This window comes from Hippocampus bargibanti, linkage group LG02 (assembly GCF_051943395.1).
Source record: "Hippocampus bargibanti isolate YZ-2025 linkage group LG02, ASM5194339v1, whole genome shotgun sequence".
NCBI classification, from domain to species: domain Eukaryota; kingdom Metazoa; phylum Chordata; class Actinopteri; order Syngnathiformes; family Syngnathidae; genus Hippocampus; species Hippocampus bargibanti.
The window spans coordinates 13919748-13940357 of record NC_142735.1 but is presented as its reverse complement, the minus strand read 5'-3'; the positions used below and the strand labels follow the sequence as shown (position 1 = coordinate 13940357).

General features: G+C 41.3%; 1 protein-coding gene across 3 annotated transcripts in view; it reads left to right on the top strand.

The window, feature by feature from the left end:
- Positions 1–4192: 4192 nt before the first annotated feature.
- il1rapl2 (interleukin 1 receptor accessory protein-like 2) overlaps positions 4193–20610 on the top strand; it is a 234494-nt gene continuing 218076 nt past the window's right edge. For all 3 annotated transcript variants that reach the window (XM_088989502.1, XM_088989503.1, XM_088989501.1), the window contains exon 1: positions 4193–5177. The gene's annotated coding sequence lies outside the window, so the exon portion shown is untranslated. The remainder of the gene's footprint in view (positions 5178–20610) is intronic.

The following is a 20610-nucleotide window of genomic DNA, read 5'->3' as shown; positions in this document are numbered from 1 at the left end:
AACTCGATGACCGGGCTGCACATTGCAAGACAGAAAGTGGTTATATTTGGGAGAGGTAGGGGTTCTTATTTATTTATTTATTTATTTATCCATGTATTTATTTATTTATTTATTAGCTCCAAAATTATTTTAAAAAGGTGATGACATACAAGTATCGCAAATGCATATGGCTGATCTGGCATAAATATTTATCAAATAATTTCTCATTTGATACATGGGCTAGTGCAAGTGAGGAAACAAGCCGGTCTTGGAACAGTTATACTGTACTTCTGTTGAAAATAATTTTGATTGAAACAATGAATGAAAGGAAAAACAACAAAGACTTCTTCCTTTAACTCTTCTGAAATTTGTGAATTAAGAACTTTTTGGTTTCTTTTGAGGGCTCCTCAGGACTACTGTCCAGACATGGCGGTGCCGGACTCTGCTATGATAGGTCCGTGCTCTCAGGTTGGGGGGAGCAGAGGACTACTCCCTTCAGCTCCACTGATTGTTCCTATTGTTCTGACAAACGACTGGCCTGATTGCCCCACTTCCACCGGTATCACCTCATCAGTATTACTAATCCTATTTTGCCCAAGCAGGCTGTTGTACGTACGTAGACTGGACAAGATTCACATTTCACTTTTCACTGGCGTCGTGCATAAACCTTCTTTTTTCAAAAACTTGGTCGGCCTAGATGAGTGAGTATTATTTTTTCCCAATTATTGATCAATTTATAACTAGGAGTCCCAGGTTGAAAATTGCTTGCTCTCTTTCATGACACAATGTCTTGATACATCTGTTTGTCTAAAAAGGGAGCCTTCCAATAGATACAAGAAAGAAATGATAGACTGTCTCCAAACGTTAGACAAACAGATGTATTTTAGATTATACCCGGGAGAGGCCACGCCATGTATCTATGGCCTGCCTAAAATAAATAAAGAAGGGTTCCCCCTCAGACCCATTGTTTGTAGCATTGACTCCTCTACATACAGTGACGTGCGGTGATGTTCATGGCTGGTGAGGCACTGACGTCATCAATGACGTCACCGCTCGTCTCTACTTCGTATTTGAACGGTAAATGTGAAAATTCAGCAATTTTGAAAAAAAATCCTAAAACGGTGAAGTTAAATGGACAAGAACTTTAAAGTACAAATCACTAAATACATCTAACTGTTTAATTTATTTTTTCATTTGATATTTCCATGACAGCTTTCCATGATGACAGGTGAGGCACTGCCTCACCTGCCTCCACTGACTGCACGTCACTGTCTACATACAATGTAGCCAAATATCTAAAAACGATCTTAGCTCCGTTGGTTGGGAACACAGAATATCACGTAGAGAACACCACATGGTTTGTAGAGAGGATCAAAGACTTCATATTGGAACCTGAGGAAAAATTGGCATCTTACGATGTGACTTCTCCCTTCACATCTGTCCCCACCCCAGCAGCAGTCTCAGTGGTGAGGATGAGACTGCTGGCAGACGTTTCTTTGCATGAAAGAACCAAACTTAAACCGGACCACATCTGCCAATTATTGGAAATCTGCCTAAATACTACATATTTTCAATTTAGGGAAAAATTTTACAAACAAATTCATGGTTGTGCTATGAGCTCACCAGTTTCACCCATATTGGCTAATCTGTACATGGAAGAGATGGAGAAACAGGCCCTCACATCCTTTAGGTCTTTAGGAAGGTTACACACACTGACCAATACTTACTTTTCGATTCGAACCATCCTCTACAACACAAACTAGGAGTTATCAGAACCCTCCAGCATAGGGCTAAACTAATACCAACAAGCGTCGAAGGCAGAGAAAAGGAGTCAAAACATATCAGGAGAGCACTCATATACTGTGGGTACCCTCGGTGGTCGTTTGACAAATGTCAGAAAGAAAAAATAGGGAATGAAACCAAAAATTCTGAAGATACAAAAAGGAGAGGAGTAGCAGTACCTTACATTGCAGGAGTTTCTGAAAAACTACAAAGAGTACTTTGGCAACACAAAATTTGTACTTATTTCAAACCGAAACTTTAAGGCAAAAATTAGTGCACCCAAAAGATAGGCTGCCAAATGAAAAACAAAGTAATGTAGTTTATTCAATACATTGTAAGAATGAAAATAGCAAAGAGCAATACATTGGGGAGACTAAACAAATTCTCAAATAAAGACTTTATCAACATCGCAGGGATAATACTAGTGGGCCTCAATCGGCAGTACATATGCACCTAAAAGCTAGCAACCACTCATTTGATTACAATGAGGTTAAAATCTTAGCAAAAGAACATAGATGATTTCAAAGGGGAGTAAAAGAAGCAATTTTCATAAAAAGCTAAATCCTTCATTAAACCAATATGGTGGGGTGAGGTTCAATTTGGATCGTTCGTACAATAGCCTGCTTAGGCAACATAGGTTAGGCAACATTAGTAATGCTGATGAGGTGATACCGGAGGGAGTGGGGCAATCAGGCTGGTCGTTAGTCAGGAATGTAGGAACAATCGGTGGGGCTGCAGGGAGTGGTCCTCTGCTCCCCCCAACCTGAGTGTAGGGACCTATCATAGCAGTGTCCGGCACCGCCATGTCTGGACAGTAGGGATATATCTATAGGGCCTAAACTACCAGTAAGACTTTAGTTTGCTGACAAAGTTTCTGGGATAACAAGTGAAACGTCCGACACCTTCAAAGAAGTACAGGTGACGGCTGAAGAAACCTTTTCATCAATGGACCACTCCTGTGTGACTGAGAGCTTACACAGACATATTGAATCCTCCATATACACAACTGGCTCAATTTCATTTATATATATATATATATATATATATATAGGGTCAATACTACCAGTAAGACTTTAGTTCGCTGTCAAAGCATCTTGGATAAGAAGCGAAACGTCCGACACCTTCAAAAAGTACAGATGACGGCTGTAGAAACCTTTTCGTCGAAAGTCTTCCTATGCATCGACCTTTTAGGCATCAAGTTCTCATCAACATTAAAATAATTATCTTAACTTCCTATGAGTTTGGTTGGTATAATATAGCGTAACAACTGCCATTTTTCACGTAGACTTATACAATAAACTAATGCCAAAATGCTGTGTCGTGTGAAACATTTACACAGAGAACCTTGATCATGTTTTGATCAACATGACATTCTATAAGTAGGCGTCACAGTCAGAGACTGGTTAGCAGACAGTCCTCACAGTACAGAGGTTCAGTGTTTAATTCTGACCACTGGCCTTCCTGTGTGGAGTCGGCATGCTTTTGCAGGTGCGCCTTGTACACAGTTCTGTGTGGAGTTCTGTGTGTGACGTTGAACTCACGTCATCGATGGTGGAGCCAGTCTGATGGAAAACCCACTAAGAAAGCTTTAGTATGTCTTTCATTGGTAATTTCTGGACAAGTCATTTTGGGGCAATTTACAATACAAAATGTGGCATTAAAATATTTAACTAATTCTTAGATACTCCTCACCCTATCCTTAGAAACTATGGTTAAATGTTAGTTTTTATACAGGTGTTTTGCTGGTTTGGCCACCATGTGCATGTCTGATATTGATCCAAGGAATGTTCAGGGACTTTGTGTGAACTCTGATGGGAAATTAGACGGACTGCCGTGGGGGGGGGGGGGGTCATATTTGAAAGGTGTGGGTCAGTCATCTCTTGGGAGTCATCTTCAAGACGGATGCCTTGTTTCCTGCCCTGTCTCTATGTTTGAGCAGAGTTGCTGTCCATTCAAAACTTCTCGTGTCTCGCGTCATTAGCCTTTCTGACCAAGAGGGGACAGTAGACGCCCTTTTCAAGCTAAAAATCACCATCGAGGTCTTTCACACTGCCTTTCATATCCCTTCATTTTCTCTGGTTGTTGGCGGCAGATTTTTGAGTATGCGTCGTTTTAACTAATGAAGGGGCAAACGAGAAAACGATAAATCACCTTTCTGTGTTCTGAGTGGATTTGACTGCTGGTTTGTCGTGCTGAAGAGAACAGCGCACTTTGTTTGCCTCATCTCTTCCAATAAAACAGTCAGAAAAGAATTTCAATGTAGTGCATTGTATTGTTGACCAAATACCAAATTTTCTTTATGACAGTACACATTTAAGTTAATTTGTGTCAGAACTGCCCACAAGAGCCGAGGTAAGAGAGACGTATAGAGAGAAGGAGGAGGGGTGAGGAGGACGAGGCGCATTCCTCCACCGAGAAAAGTAGAGTTCGTGTGTTCACTTAACCGTCGCAGCCTCTGCCTCATAGCTTCTTCTCCGTCCTTTTATTATCCCAGAAGTTCCGTTTCAGTGGAAAGAGAACACACCAACCCTCTCTTTTTCCCGCTCACACATTCCTCTCCTCCCTCGATGAGGAGAGGAATGCAAAAGGTGACTCCAGCCTTCTCGCCGTTTTTTCCCCTGCAAGAGGTTACTTTAAACATCTCCAAGCGCCTGATGCAGTGATGAGAAGACGAACCTAATTTTTTGATAGCTCTTTTTGTGATTAGAATAGAACATTTACAAAAAGCCTTCTCGGGCAGAAGAACTTCGAGGTTGTCATGCTTGAATGTATTTTGGAATGTTTGGAGCGATACCGGCGTTCGCCTTTGCGTGAAACACGACTTTGCCCTGGGACTGCATTTTGACATTTGGAATTAATCCAAGGAAAGCGACGCAGACTCTTGCAACAGTTTGCGCATTTCTTGGCAAGCAATTAGCCGATCAATAGACTTCAGCTGGCCAAGTGAGGACGCCAAAACAGCGATTACGCATTGAAAACGATGAGCCAAAGTTATATATTGCCAAAATTACAACTATCAGCTCTGCGTCTGATCGTTCACTAGTATTTTTCTTCGAGTGAAAGTCTCACACTCCGCATTTTGGATGCGTAAAAGTGGACCTATTGCTCCAGAGTAATGCGCGAAAACAGAATGACCGATTGGAGTCCGTGCCATGTTCAAAAGAGTGAACAAATGGGAAAGGCGTTTTAAATACGCTTATTTGAACCAAGAAAGTTCGTTCAGGGGCTCGTAGAATCGCTTTTGACGGAGAAAGGGATGGGAGAGCGGGATCAGACGGTGATAAACGATTGTCTGCAGCGGTGAGAAAAGAGGAGACGAGAGAGGTTGGATTATTCGAAAACTGTAACAGTGTGCAAGTAAAGATCCGGTCATTGGCATCACTTTGGGGACTGATCGTGTACCTTTTACATCGCAGGTAAGAGACTATCACAGTTCTATTTTACGCATCAATTTGCACTTGACAGGTGTGTGTGTGTGTGTGTGTGTGTGTGTGTGTGTGTGTGTGTGTGTGTGTGTGTGTGTGTGTGTGTGTGTGTGTGTGTGTGTGTGTGTGTGTGTGTGTGCGCGTGCGTGTGCGTGCGCGTGTGTGTATGTACGCGCACGCACCCCGGCGGACGAGCGACCACGATCGATTAAGTGAGCGGACGTGCCAGCGATAGTTTGCATGTTTTTGTTCGTTCGTATGAGTGCATCCAGGGATAAACCAAGAGGCATGTCAGAATTCACACTGGTTTAAAAAAGGAGATTTTAACAAGATGCGTATCTCATTTTCTCACGACAGTCAGTTTTGTATCTGGGTTCTCTTAAACCACGATCCTGTAATTGTAAGCACTCATTGAATGGATGAAAAAAGGTCAGACTATTGGGGACAAATTAAAAAGATGAGGTTGCAGCGTATTGATCTGTGGAGGAAAAATATCAAAAAAGTCGTTTGATGTCCCATAACATGGCCAATGGCTTCTCAAGTTCACCACCTACCCCCAATGCAAAGGAGGCGGTTTTAAAGGATGACCAGTAATGAGGGCCCTCTATTTAGCTGCGAAGCCTCTGAACAAAACGTGTAGTTGTGTGTTTATGAGGAAGCTGCCGGACTGCATCACACAGCTGTTACTTTGAGTTTGCCCCACCACCATGTAGCTACATTACAAATAAGCACAACCCAAACACCACCGTGTCATGCAATGTTGGACAAACTGGGACGAATAGAAGGCTCTGACCAGGCCTGCAGAAATACAAAACTTATTTATGCTGTTTTCCATTCAGTCAACCAACGGTAAGGACAAAACAGATTCTGGGTGAGCCACTGTATAATTTTGTCATTTGTTCAAAACTTCCAAATACAGACTCTGTTTGTCTGAGTGCTTTCCAGCCCAGCAGGTGTTTCTCTACCTCCTCCCCACTCTCTCCATGTACTCTGGTCTGTATGAGCATTAGAGGGAGTTCCTGTTCAAAAACAGAATGTGTGGTGATGGTATGCAGGTGTGTGTTTCTGCCATAGCAACTCACACTCAAGTGTGGGAATTCATAGGGTTTAAGAATTATGGCTCTTTAGCAGCAAGGTGTAGTCAATTGTCAAAGTGGAAGGGCACTGCGAATCTACTGTGTGTGTGTGTGTGTGTGTGTGTGTGTGTGTGTGTGTGTGTGTGTGTGTGTGTGTGTGTGTGTGTGTGTGTGTGTGTGTGTGTGTGTGTGTGTGTGTGTGTGTGTGTGTGTGTGTGTGTGTGTTGATGTCAACAGTAAATTGATATTTCTTATTTCTTTGTACCTCAGTTTGAGATTATTACGACTTTTGAATCATTGCTGATATTAACAGAGTTGAAAATGCATCGTGGTTAATTGGTTTTACATATTTCAAACGTTTGAGGGAGTGTGTGTGTAGTTGCTACTTTATATATTTTGTCTGCCGGGTACTGAATTTAGTTACATTCAACTATGTACTGTAATGTCAATCCAAAATTTCATCTGCACTAGTTTTTATATTGAATTGGATTGGATTCACCTTTATTACTCCACTGTGAGACACAGTGGACAAATTTCCATTTCACAGCAACAAAGTGATGAAAGGAAGCGGAAAGGAACAGAAGAAGTAGAAAAACAAAAAAAACAAGACCTGCTGATTTGACACAAATGTATTTCACGCATAATACAGTATTTCGATAAAATAAGTCTTCAACAAGCGAAGTGCATTATTTTCTGCTATTTCCTTAGTACCAAAACTATGTGTCCCGGCAATTTCAAAATGTCATGATGTATTGTGGTGAAAAAATGACATTTTATGTCTTGCTTGAGGAAATGATCAATGCATCATTTTTTTGTCACACGTTTTTTTTTTTGAGAGAGGCAGCATTGCATTTGGCATAGGGTTAATTTAAAGGACAACCGACGTCACTTTTTTGTCTGACATCACAAAAACGTTTTATAGCATCTAAAATACCCAAAACACGCAGTATGATATTTTTAGTCAAATGCAAAACACCAATAAAAATGACTTAAAGTGTCTAAAAAGTACTACAATTTGAAACAGGAAGTGGCCAGTTTCAGAAGGTCCCGCCCCCATGTTCGTGGTGTCACGGCAAGACATCTTGCCTTGCTCCAGAATCAAAACAATGGCTTCAGATTCGGAGAATATGCTATATTGTTACTCATCCAGTTATGAATATGATTCAAATAGTTCTGAAGAAGAAAGCATACATGTTTGCAATCGATTAAAGAATTTATTCCGTGTCATTTTGAGGCATCAGGGGTGGGAATATTCTGGAAGTCTTGTTTTTGAGTTGCTGACGATTCCTCACCCTATGTCACTGAAGGAACGCCCCTGACTGAAAAAAAGGACACATTGTAGCAGTCCTTCCATCACGTCAATGCATTTTGCTGTACTTTGGTCTTAAAACTTCGTGTAGGACCAAAAAGAGGCAGAAAATGGCGACAAAGTCGTGTAAGGAATTTACCAGCCGCTGATAAATTCCTTACATGGACACAACTTGTCCGGAGACGTCAGTTGTCCTTTAATATTACACAGTTTAGAATAACACTAAGTTTGCATTTCAACCTTTTAAATCAGTGGTCTCAAAGATGTGGTACATGGGCCCTTTGGGACCCACATGATATATTGCAGTCCCCTATTTGACATCAAATTTTAATGTTAGTGAGGCCCACACCTTTTGTAAAATTATATTGACCTGGGCATTTTGTGTTGGTTTTTGTCTATTTGTTTCATTTATGTGACCCTTAGCTTGGAATTATGACAGCTTGTTACAAAAGGTAATTCTGAAGTGACACCAAATGGAAGGAATACGTATCTTGTCACTCCGTGTCAGTCATGGCTTTTTCAACATCTGCTGTGAATAAAAACATTTGGCGCAGAGGGTGGCAAATTTCAAGAAAATAAAACAGTGACTGAGCACAGGGCCCCTGGATATGTCTTAAATGCACAGAGAAAGTTGTGGTGCTCCCAAAACGAGACATTATTACTCTACTAAACATGCTCAAGACTATGCAAACCACCTGGAGGGCTGAGAGAGAAGACGGTGTTACCGATGTTGTTCTCTTTCTCATGAAGTGTTTTGTTTTTTGAAGTGTTCCAAAAAGATTGAGTATTTATTTCACATGCATATTTATGAATGCTATTACAAATTATTATACACGATACTCCTGTGGCTTGAGCCACAGGAGCTTCGACTCAACCAGTAGACAGGCCCTTTCGGGATCCGACATCTCAGAATATAACTTAGTATGGTAATAATAGGTTGTGGTAGTGCTGCTTTTGTTCCAACATAAAAGGAAAAAAAAGTCTAAATCTGTTGCTGCAGAAAACGATAGGAACTTTCTATGGGAGTGTTCTGGCGCCTGTAGGTCAGTTCACAACAATGCGGAGGACAAGCGGAGAATGGAGCCCTGGAGCTGATAAGAACTTGGTGATTCAGTATATTCTCTGTCAGAAGCCTGCTGACAAAGGCTTTGGATGACAGCACGCCACTTGAAGGTTGATTATTATGAAGCGCTGATTCTTTTTAAATTATAGTTTTATTTAGCTTTCATCTTTGTCAGTGTTAAGTGGTTAGGTACACTTTGGTTGTTTTGCAGGAATGCTGCGAAGAATATACAGCTGCAGGTAAATGCACGAGTGCGGAGGTGTTATTTCATGCTGTCCAGCTACATGATACCGATGGCATCACTGAGAGGAGACAGCCAGCAGTGTTATCCTTCTTGGCGGTCACTTTGTCTGGACTGCAACTATTATAACTGTCCTTGTGTTAGTCATTCTGGTCGCAGGCCTCTCTTTCAATTTACTTGTCAAAAGAGGCAAATATGCAAAAATGCGATTGTATGAGTACATTTTTCATCTGCTACATTCAGGGTTAGAAAACATGTAAAAATCTTGGCAATGGAGCTGAACACTAAAGATTTTTTTTCTCATCTTGCTGGTGGCTATTTCAACTTTACCTTTTCAACTTCCCAAATGTTTTTAAAACTGCAAAGTTGATCAAGATGGCGCCCGAGTAGGCAGCCTCAGCAAGTGCTCTCATGAGCCTTGCTTTTTTTGGTCGTTTTGTCTTGTTTTGTGTTTTCTTTTGTCACTTTGTGTTGTTGTGCATCGTGTGGAACGGATACAGATTGTTTTTCAGCATTTTTGACCACGACATTCATCAAGGAGGAGACTGTACTGAGCGGTTGCGCCTTTTCAGCAGCAAGAATATGCCAGTACTGTTTTTGAATGGGAGGAATGTCGGAGCCATTCGACTGCCATCGCTGGACACCAAAGGGGCCATTGTGCTTTTTTTGCGCCTGTAATGGGCAGCATCTTCACAGCCCCGCTTTGTTTAGCGGAAAGGTCAGTGCTGTTGGACAGTCTGCGGCTGGGTGGATGCATGGCTTGAGGAACCCGCGATAAGAAGAAAGGAGCGTCAGCGCAGGGCGCCGATGCGTATGTGGAACTGTTGCGGCTTGGAATTGAAGCAGATTTATGTGGAACAGGGGATGTGAGATAATCTCTTTTCGTCAATGGATGCTACAGCTGCGTGTTTGCTTTCAACATTTAGCTTGTAGTCGACGTGCACATTCCACCATGATGTCCCTGATCCACTGTTGGAAAGACGCTTTGATCCTCTCCTCTTTCATCTAGAACTGCTTCATGTCATCACAAAGAGGGTACAGCAAGTCCTGAAGAATGAATGTCTCTCTGTGTCTTTGTTTTGTCATATTGTCTCTATGCTGTCATATTATTTGTTATTTAGTTTTTTTTTTGTTCTTTTGATTTCAAGACGGCGCCGCGAGAGTGGCTGCCTTTCCAGCAGCTCATGTATTTCGTTTTTCTACTTTCATTCCTTTCATCACTTTGCTGCTGTGAAATGTAAATTTCTCCACTGTGAGACTAATAAAGGCATATCCAATCCAATGTTCATATGAAAGGGACGGTGCCTTATAAAAGCACTATGTAGTTTTTCCTCTGACAAAAGTGAACCACTGTAATGTTTGTTTTAAAATATAGAAATGCTTGTTTTTAAAAAGAGATTGTTGGTGGTTTTCATTAAGTCGTCCCAATCGTCTTAATTTAAAAAGAGATTGTTGGTGGTTTTCATTAAGTCGTCCCAATCGTCTTAAACTATGGTTGAAAGAATAGAAGGATTTTAATTGCATTGCTCAAAGCTGATTGTGTTTGCTGAGGTCACGTTTAAGGTGGAGTTTCTTGTTGGTCCTGCAAAAATTATCATTTTTCCCGCAAACTAGATCCTAAAAAAGTTTTTTTTAATTGCAGCAACTACCAGTAAATACTTTCACTCCTACTTTAGCCTTTGTAAACTTCACCAGCGATTTAACATGGTATTAGCCACCCTCTTTACGAAATGCCTTGAACTTTCAGTTGCTCTTTGACTGGCAGTGAATCTTGGAACACTAAATTCTGAATTTTATGCATAATACGTGATAAAAATATCAGATTTGAAAATTTGAATCCTACTGGTGCCACCACTTTTGGAAAAAGAAAAGTCCATTCAAACTTGACGATCTCCAGCGGACTACAGACAATCAGCTAAGCTACATGATATTTGTGGTTCCTCTTGCCTGTTTAATATGTTCAGATGGTCACTTCAAGGACAACCAGCGTCACTTTTTTGTTTCCTAACTGACATTAGAAAAACGTTGTATAGCATCTAAAATACCCAAAACACGCAGTATGATATTTTTATTAAAATGCAAAACACCACTAAAAATGACTCAGTGTCCAAAATCTGCAAAAAATTGAGCTGCGAATTGGGCATTTTCAGAAAGTCCCGCCCCCAGTTCGTGACGGCACGCCAAGACGTCTTGCATTGCTGGAGAATCAAAACAGTGGCTTCAGATTCGGAGATTATGCTTTCTTGTTACACATCCAGTTATGAATATGATTCAAATAGTTCTGAAGAGGAAAGCATACATGTTTGCAATTGATTAAATAATTTATTCCGTGCCATTTTGAGGCAACATTGGGGGGAAATGGATCAGTAAAAAAGAGGCAGAAAATGGCGACCAAGCTCCGTGTGAGGAATTAATCAGCCCGTTTCCACAGGCTGATAAATTCCTTACATGGAGCTTGATCGCCCTCTTCTGGCTGTTTTTGGTGCAGCATGACGTTTTCAGACCAAACAAGTACAGCAAAATATGTTGATGTGATGGAAGGCCTGCTACAATGTGTCCTTTTTTTGGTCAGGGGTGTTCCTTCAGTGACGTCAAAAACAAGACTTCCGGAATATTCAGTGCGAGTCTTTAAACGTAAAATATAGCTATATGCGGTGGAATCTTTGTAAAATACGCTCAGTAGTACGCTCAGCAAACACAAAATACGCTCAGTAGTAGTAATATTGGGGGTTAAGTGAGGCCTCGTGCTAGTGCTCTCTAATATATTAATATATACCTTAAAAATTTCAATCCGTAAAATAACAGTGGTTGGATAAAAGGAGATTCTTGCTACGGTTATATAATTTCATTTTCATGATCCAGTTAGTCAAATAATTGTAAAACTTTTTGGTGACACTTTGACTGGCATAATAATCGTTAGTGGCAGTCCTAGTCGAGAATTGGACAGACTGGGTATCTGATTTAATGAAGAGGCAGGAATAGGAACATTTGGACAATTTTAAGCTAAACAATGGCCCTGAATGATTACTTCATCCATCCATTTTCTGACCTGCTTTATGAAGTGAATATTGTATTATCATCACTAGAGTTGTGGGGGAGGGGGGACGGGTACTGGCAGGGGATACCCTGAATTTGTTGGCAGCTAATTGCAGGGCACACAGAGACAAACAACCATTTGTGTTCACACTCACGCCAAGGGACACTTTACAATGTTCAATCAGCTTGCCATGCACATTTTTTTTTGAATGTGGGAGGAAACCAGAGGACCTGGAGGAAACCCACGCAGGTCCGGGGAGAACATGCAAAGTCCACACAGGGAGACCAGAGCTGGAATTGAACCTTGCACCTCCGCACTTTGAGGTCTAACTCAAATCCAAAAATAGTTGTCACTTAATTTGATCATAAATCAATTGTTGACTCATTGATTCATTCTTGACACCTTGACATTACATGCTGTGCAGTCCATCCCAAGTGAAATCTCCCGTTATTTATAAGAACTGAGGAGATCTTCCTTCTCCTTCCTTAATCCCCCCCCCCCCCCGCCTCCCTCTTCATCACCGTGACTCTCCAGGACAGCCCTCAGCAAATCTACCAGTGTCTGTAGCCTCTCCTTAGTTGATTTAATGTCCTCTGTCGGGCTCGTCCCTATGGATTGTGATCAAATGGAGTAATAGCGTACACAGCAGCAACAGCGCAGTTTGAGCTTGCTACAGCAGCAGCCGTAATATGGCAAAGATCAGCGTTTTGCCAAAATGATTTGACATATTTCTGTGCTGATTCTACTTCATTACCCAGACAAAAAAAGGACAGAGGGAGACATAAAGTACAGGAGTAGAAATCAAAACAAAAATAAACACTTTCAAAAAAGAATATACCAACACCAAATTCAGTCCATAAAGTCATCAATTGGACAAGCTAACCGTCACCAGATTGGTTGCAAATCCTTTGCAATCATGGACTGCCTATAGTCTCAAACCCACGGACATCACCAAAGGCTGGATTTCATCTCGTGTGATGCCCTGCAAGACCTCCTGGTCATGGAACAGTCGAGTAGCCTCTTGTCCCATTTCATTCGGGCCTTTAAAAAGGTGGAGCCACATGTAAATAGTTTTGTAATTCATACCCAGTTTAAGCTCATAGTCTGTAGTGAACTATACATCCTTCCATTACCTGTTATGCTTATCCCCATGAGGGTTGTGGGCGTCCTGGGCCTATCCCAGCTGTCTTTGGGCAGCAGCCAAAGTACATCCGGAAATTGTTGCATGAAGAAAAATCTAAATAGTAGTTGTCTTGAGGCACACTGTGCAAAGTAAAACTGGACCTCTTGTAAGCTATCACACAATATATTTTTATTCTTCCCAATGATTGTGTTCGTATTTTAATGAATGTCACTAGTGCACATTCAGTTGCCTTAACAACAGCCTGACATCTGTTGCCTGCCCTTCCTCGAGCACAATCTCTTTTACCATTGCAACAAAGACGTCTGCCTGGAAGATGGTACTCAGATGGCCCAAGTAGAGGGATTACTGAATGGGAGAACAGGCACTTTTCGGGTTCTTGATATGAATAATTGACATGACACTCAAAGTATCTTTTGAGTGTCTTGTTTTCCTAAAATCATCTGGCATACCCAACAAGTACCCCAACAACAATCCACACCAGTCACATATCCACACGACTGTTGAGTTTTCCGGAGTCCTACCTGATTCATTCAAGAAACAAAATAATTGAATCCAGTGCTGACTGCATATTACTGGACACCGCAGGACAGAAACAGAATAAGCAAAGGCGGAAACCATTTCATCACTCTTCTTTAGAAGCAACTTGCACAGTCGAATCTAATTTAAAGTGTTGAAAAGAATAAACTTTAGAATACTGTTGATGAACCGAGAAGTTAAAGGCGGTCTCAACCAATGAGCCGAATGATGATGATGATGACGATGAAGATTATAACATCCGATTTTGGTTACATGCACACGTATTGGGTATGGCTGCAGAGCAGGCATCATAATCTGAACCGAGGATTGTGTGTAGACATCAACAAATGTTTTGCTGCTTGTTACACTAAATTATTTTGTCAGCAAGAGGCGTTAACTACAACTTGATACACATACAACAAAATGTAAATCACGTAGGAATATAGTTGTCACAGCCAGTTTTCCACGATTTAAAATCAACAGCAGGGGAGTTATGCCCAGCAGGCACGACACAGTCATAGTATGTTTATTTATGCGTACATCAACAGACATAAAAGTGGAAACATTTTACTGATTGCATAGGATGAATTTTTTTTCAGCTTTGATGTTTGATTTGCAATATATTTTTGCAAGGCCGTTGGGAGATGTGGGAAGTGAAATTAATCAAGTAAATAACAATCAAAGTTACATTTGGTACTGTAGTACAACATTTGCAGAATATACTGTATCACTGTTGCATCATCGGTGTAAATTTACTCTCCCTGCAGCAAAGTTTTGTGTTTATCAAAGAGCAAATGAAGTACAGTACATCAAAGTTCATGAACAGGAAAACAGGAGCAAACCAGCAACCCCTCAGTCTTTGGTCACATCTCTGAGTACACATTGGCATTTAATTGCACTTTACACAGACTTACTGGGTGTGTATGATCTAACCAGTCCAAGCTGACCTCCACCGGGGCCCAGAGACAACTGGAATGGGCTCCAGGACGTCCGCGGCCCTTGTGAGAATAATCAGATTAGAAAATGGATGGATGTTTTGTCCAGGTTATTTCTAATCTGAATGCACTAATGCTAACCGCGTTAGATTGTTACTCTGCTATGAAAGTTTGAAAATGATTTGTTAAGCTCTTTGTCCACGGAGAAAACCATTTTTCAGTCTGCAGTGCAAGCACAATATAGAAAGCCTGTTTGTACATGGGCCGGTAAAAATAAGAAACAGAGTCCCGTTTTATTCCCATGCATCCCACTCTCCAGTTCTTTCTCTTTCCTTTATTCCCCTCTTCTCCTTGCGCTCCTTTCCCATTTATCTCTGTCAGCTTCCGTTCATAGTAGCCCTGGCTTTATTAATGGAGAGAGAAGAAAAAGAGAAGGTACACAGTTGCTTGATTCAGTGGACTGAGTACTAAAGAGATTCATGCGGTTTCTATGTAAGGGGGAAAATAATAAGTCATTTGTAAATGTCACACTGTGATATACAGTTGTTGGAAAGAGCAAGAAACTTGGAAAACGGGTTAAGTGCATGGCCGCACTGTGTTGCTCCAGCTGGAATATTATCATGCAGAACAGCACTTCCATTTGGGCCAGCTTGTCCACAGTGGCACACTGGCTCTGTCATTGCCTGAATAAGCCTACAAGATTGTGCCTTTTCTTGCCAGAAGGTGCACACGGTGCTCAAAGGGGTTTCCATTTTTGATGTTTTGCCGGAGTAGAATGTCTCGGATCAGCGAGCGACACTGAACGTGTGTCACCGACCATGAAAATGTTATTGTAGGACCTTTTTAAACAACTGAGGGCCGAATCCACAAAGAATGAACTGCGGCTGCTGTTCATGCCTTTAATTTCACTCCATTTGCCCCTGAAGTTTGTACCTGCTTAATGATATTGGACTAAATGCACACCAGTACAAACATGACCACACACATGGACAGCTGAGTGCAGTTGGCATATATTAGATATGTAGAGAATTATTGTATTTATTTACTTGTGTTTTTTGTTAGTGTGTTTATTTATTTACATATTAATTTGCGGCCCGGTAGTCAAGTGATTAGCACGTTGACTTCACAGTGCAGAGATCGTGAGTTCAAGACCCGGTCCGGTCTCCCTGTGTTTGCATGTTCTCCCCGCGCCCACGTGGGTCTTTCTGGGTCCTCTGGTTTCCTCCCACATTACATAAACATGCATGGCAGGCTGATTGAACACTCCAAATTGTCCCTCGGTGTTAGAGTGAGTGCAGATGTTTGTTTTGTCTCTGTGTGCCCTGCGATTGGCTGACAACCAATTCAGGGTGTCCTCCAGCGAGTGCCCAAACACGGCTGGGATAGGCTCCAGCACCCCCCGCTACCCTAATGAGGATAGAGCGTGATGGAAAATGGATTTATTTATTTATTTTTGATCACCCTTAACCATGCTGGTGCATGTGCTGCATGACAATGTTTTTTGCTGTCAGCAGGTTCTTGTCAACAGCGAGCAGATCTATTGAGATGTCTTTTTTTTCATCATTCAAAACTCGTTGCTTGTGTGTTCATTGAAAATGTTGGCCATGCTGTGAACTTTGAAATTTCTTTCGAAGCTTCAACAAATGTGCATTTGGAGGGAAGCAGCTGATTCAGGATTCCAATTTTCTTTCCTTCACCTGTAAACTCCATTTAACTCAGTTTTGTCAACTCTCTCGGGTTCGGTTTGTTTTTGTGAAGGAATGTCTGTGCACTCGTGAGCATGACACACATTCAAATAAAGCCAAGGGAGAATTCAAAGGGAGAGTCTGGAAAGGGAACTCAAATCTGTTTGTGAAAAATGTCATCAAATCAAAACAGCAGCTACATGGTCTTTACAAGCAAACAGGGGAAGGTAATCCCACCTCTTTCAATGGATGTATTCTTGGCAATATGACACGCAGAGAGAAATGAGGCCGCTTGTAATTAAGTTCTACATGTGCAAATCTATTTGTGAAGCATTGCTTATGAAATCCACTGTATAATCACATAGCCCCAAAAGGGAGACTGCTTACTTAGCATTTAAATAGGTTCCTTCTCCCTACAAATGTGTGTGTGTGTGTGTGTGTGTGTGTGTGTGTGTGTGCGTGTGCTCGTGTGCGTGTGCTCGTGTGCTCGTGTGCTCGTGTGCTCGTGTATGTGTGTGTGTGTGTGTGTGTGTGTGTGTGTGTGTGTGTGTGTGTGTGTGTGTGTGTGTGTGTGTGTGTGTGTGTGTGTGTGTGTGTGTGTGTGTGTGTGTGTGTGTGAGAGAGAAATGTAATGTTTCTGTATGTGTGCAAGAGGACTCGTTTGTACAATAATGTGTGCGTGAGTATGTGTGCGTGTGTGTGTCTGTGTGTGCACGCGCATGCATGCGCATGTGCGTGTGAGCAATAAATCTTGCCTTAGCTTTATTTCTTCAGGCTCCTAGAGGACTATTGTAGTGTCAATAGAGCAGGTTTTCAAATGGGTGCAGAGGGAATATTAAGGAAAATTAAATGTGTGTTTGCGCGTTTAACTGATGTGTTTTCATGAAACCAATACTGAAGTATTGAAGTATTGGTTCCATGATGTTTTCAGGGATGAATTCATTAGTTTAATATCCATTGTCGAGGCCGAATAAATCACCATGTTGGTAGCTGTGCAAACGCTACCAACTCAATGTTGGTAGCGTCTCAATGTTCCCACTGGGAATGGGTCTGCTTGACACAAGCATTATTATTGAAATGAAACGTAATGTCAATTGCTCTGGAGCTCATCTTGTTTACCTGCACTGAGGGTTTTGCCGATATCATCGCAATTGTTCCATTCTGTTCTGTCAATGTTTATTTAATTCATTCTCGCCACAGAAAGAAAAGGCCCGGTTCTCTCCAGAGTATGGCAAAAGAGGGAGTTAGGCTGGGAGGGGGAGATGAGGCGGATTCAGCATTGTTACAAATGTATATTCTGTCCACACAGATTTTTTTTTCAGAATTATGTGGAAAAAAATACAGTTAAAAACAGTTCATATACGCTGCAATAAATCTGAAAAAACAAACAAACAAATAACTGAACTCCTGTACCCATTTGATAAATTTTGCGTTGCATGTTTTAAACTCAAAGGGCAAACATATTTTTGGAGGGGTAGATGGGTGCTCGTACACTCTGCATAAAAATGGCCATAATGTCATTTTCCTGTTAGCCTAAGTCTAATCTACTGTGTTTGCGAGTGTATTACACATCTCTAGGCTCGTGGCACGTGGAGTTGCTCACTGTCAAATCATCTGATAATTTGGTAACAGTAGCCTGTGCTTGGCCTAGTTGTGCTTGGCACCTCGTTTTTTTCATGCTAGTGCAATGGTCTAGTTCACTGTGTTTGTGAATTTTGTTGACCCCCGACCCCTGACTGGGCAATCCTGCTGTATCTACAAATTTAGTTGTAAAAAGGAGAACGCGTTTTAGAGTCCAAAAAATTAGGTCATAAATATGACACTACTGTGGCACCTGTGAGTCATTGGATTGGATTTGGATTGGATTGGATTTGCCTTTATTAGTCTCACAGTGGAGCCATTTACCTTTTACAGCAGCAAAGTGATGAAAGGAATCAAAGTAGAAAATCCAAATACATAAGCTGCTGGAAAGTCATCATTGCAGAAATATTTTTTTAAATGGATTATCTTCATCATCATTTGAAAAATCTCAAAATTGCACCCCAATCGCTATTGCGTTCACACATTGATGCGCAATTGGGAGTGTAAGGTATGTAGATTCTGCTCATATCGATGACTAGATTAACCGCGAGGGGAGAGTTTGCAACTTCATTCATGCAATGCCATTCACGGTCCTCAGTAAGTATTTCTGTTTCTGCAATATTAAGTATGGTGAAGTCGGGCATTTTGTGCTCATACCACTCTGGCGGAATGCTGCTCGCATTGGCTGAGAACTTCCATTGCACAAGGCTTCACAAAAGTGTAAACACCCTCCTATGCCCAATTAAACTTGTCCATCCCCTCCACCCTCCTTCCCGAAATTTGTCTGTGGTTCTGTTCATTCTTAGTATGGGATCGTAGTCTACGTTATGGATCAAGAATATTGACAATAAATACTGAGACATATAAATGTATAATTCAGACTTTTTATTTTTCTGAAATTCAAAGCACAACACACAGGGGATTCTTATAATGCCTTTTAAAGTACTGGAATGTAAGGAGTAAAAAATCTTTTGTGGCATATATTTCCTCACTATTACATCAGCTTATGACTTTATCTGCCTGTATTTGTTACTTTTTCAGCATTTTGAAACCCACCAAACGCGTAATGAATCATGAAATTCAACATGCACAGGGGTATGCATACTCTTTGAAGTACACCCACACTTTTGGAGAACTATTACCAAGCACATTCGGGCACTGCACACCAAACCCAAAAAACAATGACAAAGAAAAATTCACCACCTTCAAATAATTCGAGAGGTATGGGACAACCCTTTCACCATTAACTCATTCACTCCCAGACGATGTGCAAAAATGTGTCCACTCCAGTGCCAGGGTTTTTGGCATTTTCACTCAAATTGCTGGACCCACAGAACATTTAGTTTTACGACTACATAAACATTCAATGCACCGTATGAAACCTTAGACTCTCTTCTTTCATCAGAAAAACAAGTTAATTCCTATATTACGTATATGGGTCTGGAGTTATATGAGCCTGAAATGAGGGAGGCTGTCCAAAATCCAATGCAATACATACATATTGGATTATATAGCGTTTTAACAACAGCTGAAGCTGTAGTACAGCGCAAACATGGAAAAAAGGGAAATGCTGCCCCCTCGTGGAAGGGAAAAACATAGCCAGAGGTCTGGCCAGTGTGTGCGTCATATTTGCAATTCCCGAATAAATTCGGGGATCGCTGTGTATGAATTCATGCATTGCGTATTGGCGACACTGACTTTGACGGCTCGGCAATAAATGACTGCTAAACAGATGCTGCTCAATGCCAAATGGGTCATTACATCAACTTAACTTTGTGTGGGTTTTCTTTGGTGTTAGTGTGTCTTTGTGTCATTCAGCAGACCGCATGTCGTTATTTGTTATGCGTTTGTATGTTTAATTGATGAGCACATATGGTGTTTCCATATGGGGGAGTCATGAATATGTGTCAATCCAGTGACATGAATATTGTGTCTCAGAGTATTATGTCTGTAATACGCCACACAGTGTTGTTGCCTTAGCTTTTTTCTTTTAGACCTCTTTATATCATGTGAGACTTCAGTCAGTGAGCTGAAGTAGTTTAGCTGTGCAGATGTTTTGCTTACTCATTGGATTTTTTTATTTTGTGCTATGCCACCACGGAGGGTTGACAGATTACTGTCGCGAAATCTGAAAGCCATGAATACATTTTAGTTTCAAGCAAACCCAGCCTTGTAAAATTGGCTCCACTGGGCATTTTAACCATGTGTATTAAATCAAAATATAAAAGATAAACCTCAAAGAGACATAAAAGAATATTTCACACACATTGTTAGGACTCTGGATGCTGTAACTTGGCATCCTTAAAAAACAAATTTAAGTGTGCTTATGCTCACACAGCATTGTATGCAGACATTATTATGGTCTGAAAGACGCCATGCTGAATGTGATGTTATTAGAAGTGGCGTAATGGTGCCATATTGTGTCACTTCTCAGCCACAAACACACGCGCACACACACACACACACACACACACACACACACACACACACACACACACACACACACACACACACACACACACACACACACACACACACACACACACACACACACACACACACACACACACACACACACACACACATTAAGACGGACTCAAATCACAGACCTTCCACTAACACATGCCCACAGAGTAAACTCACCCAAAATCACACACATGCGAAGGATGAGGAAGCAAACGAGGCACTGAGTTAATGCATTTATAGCTTTGCGACTCGATTGCCTCTGCAATTAATATGCAAAATATGCACTCTAGACATTGGAGAACCTGTGAATGAGGACATGCGCATGGCTCTGACCATGCTACACACAAAACCTAGTGGAAGAGCTTCAGCTA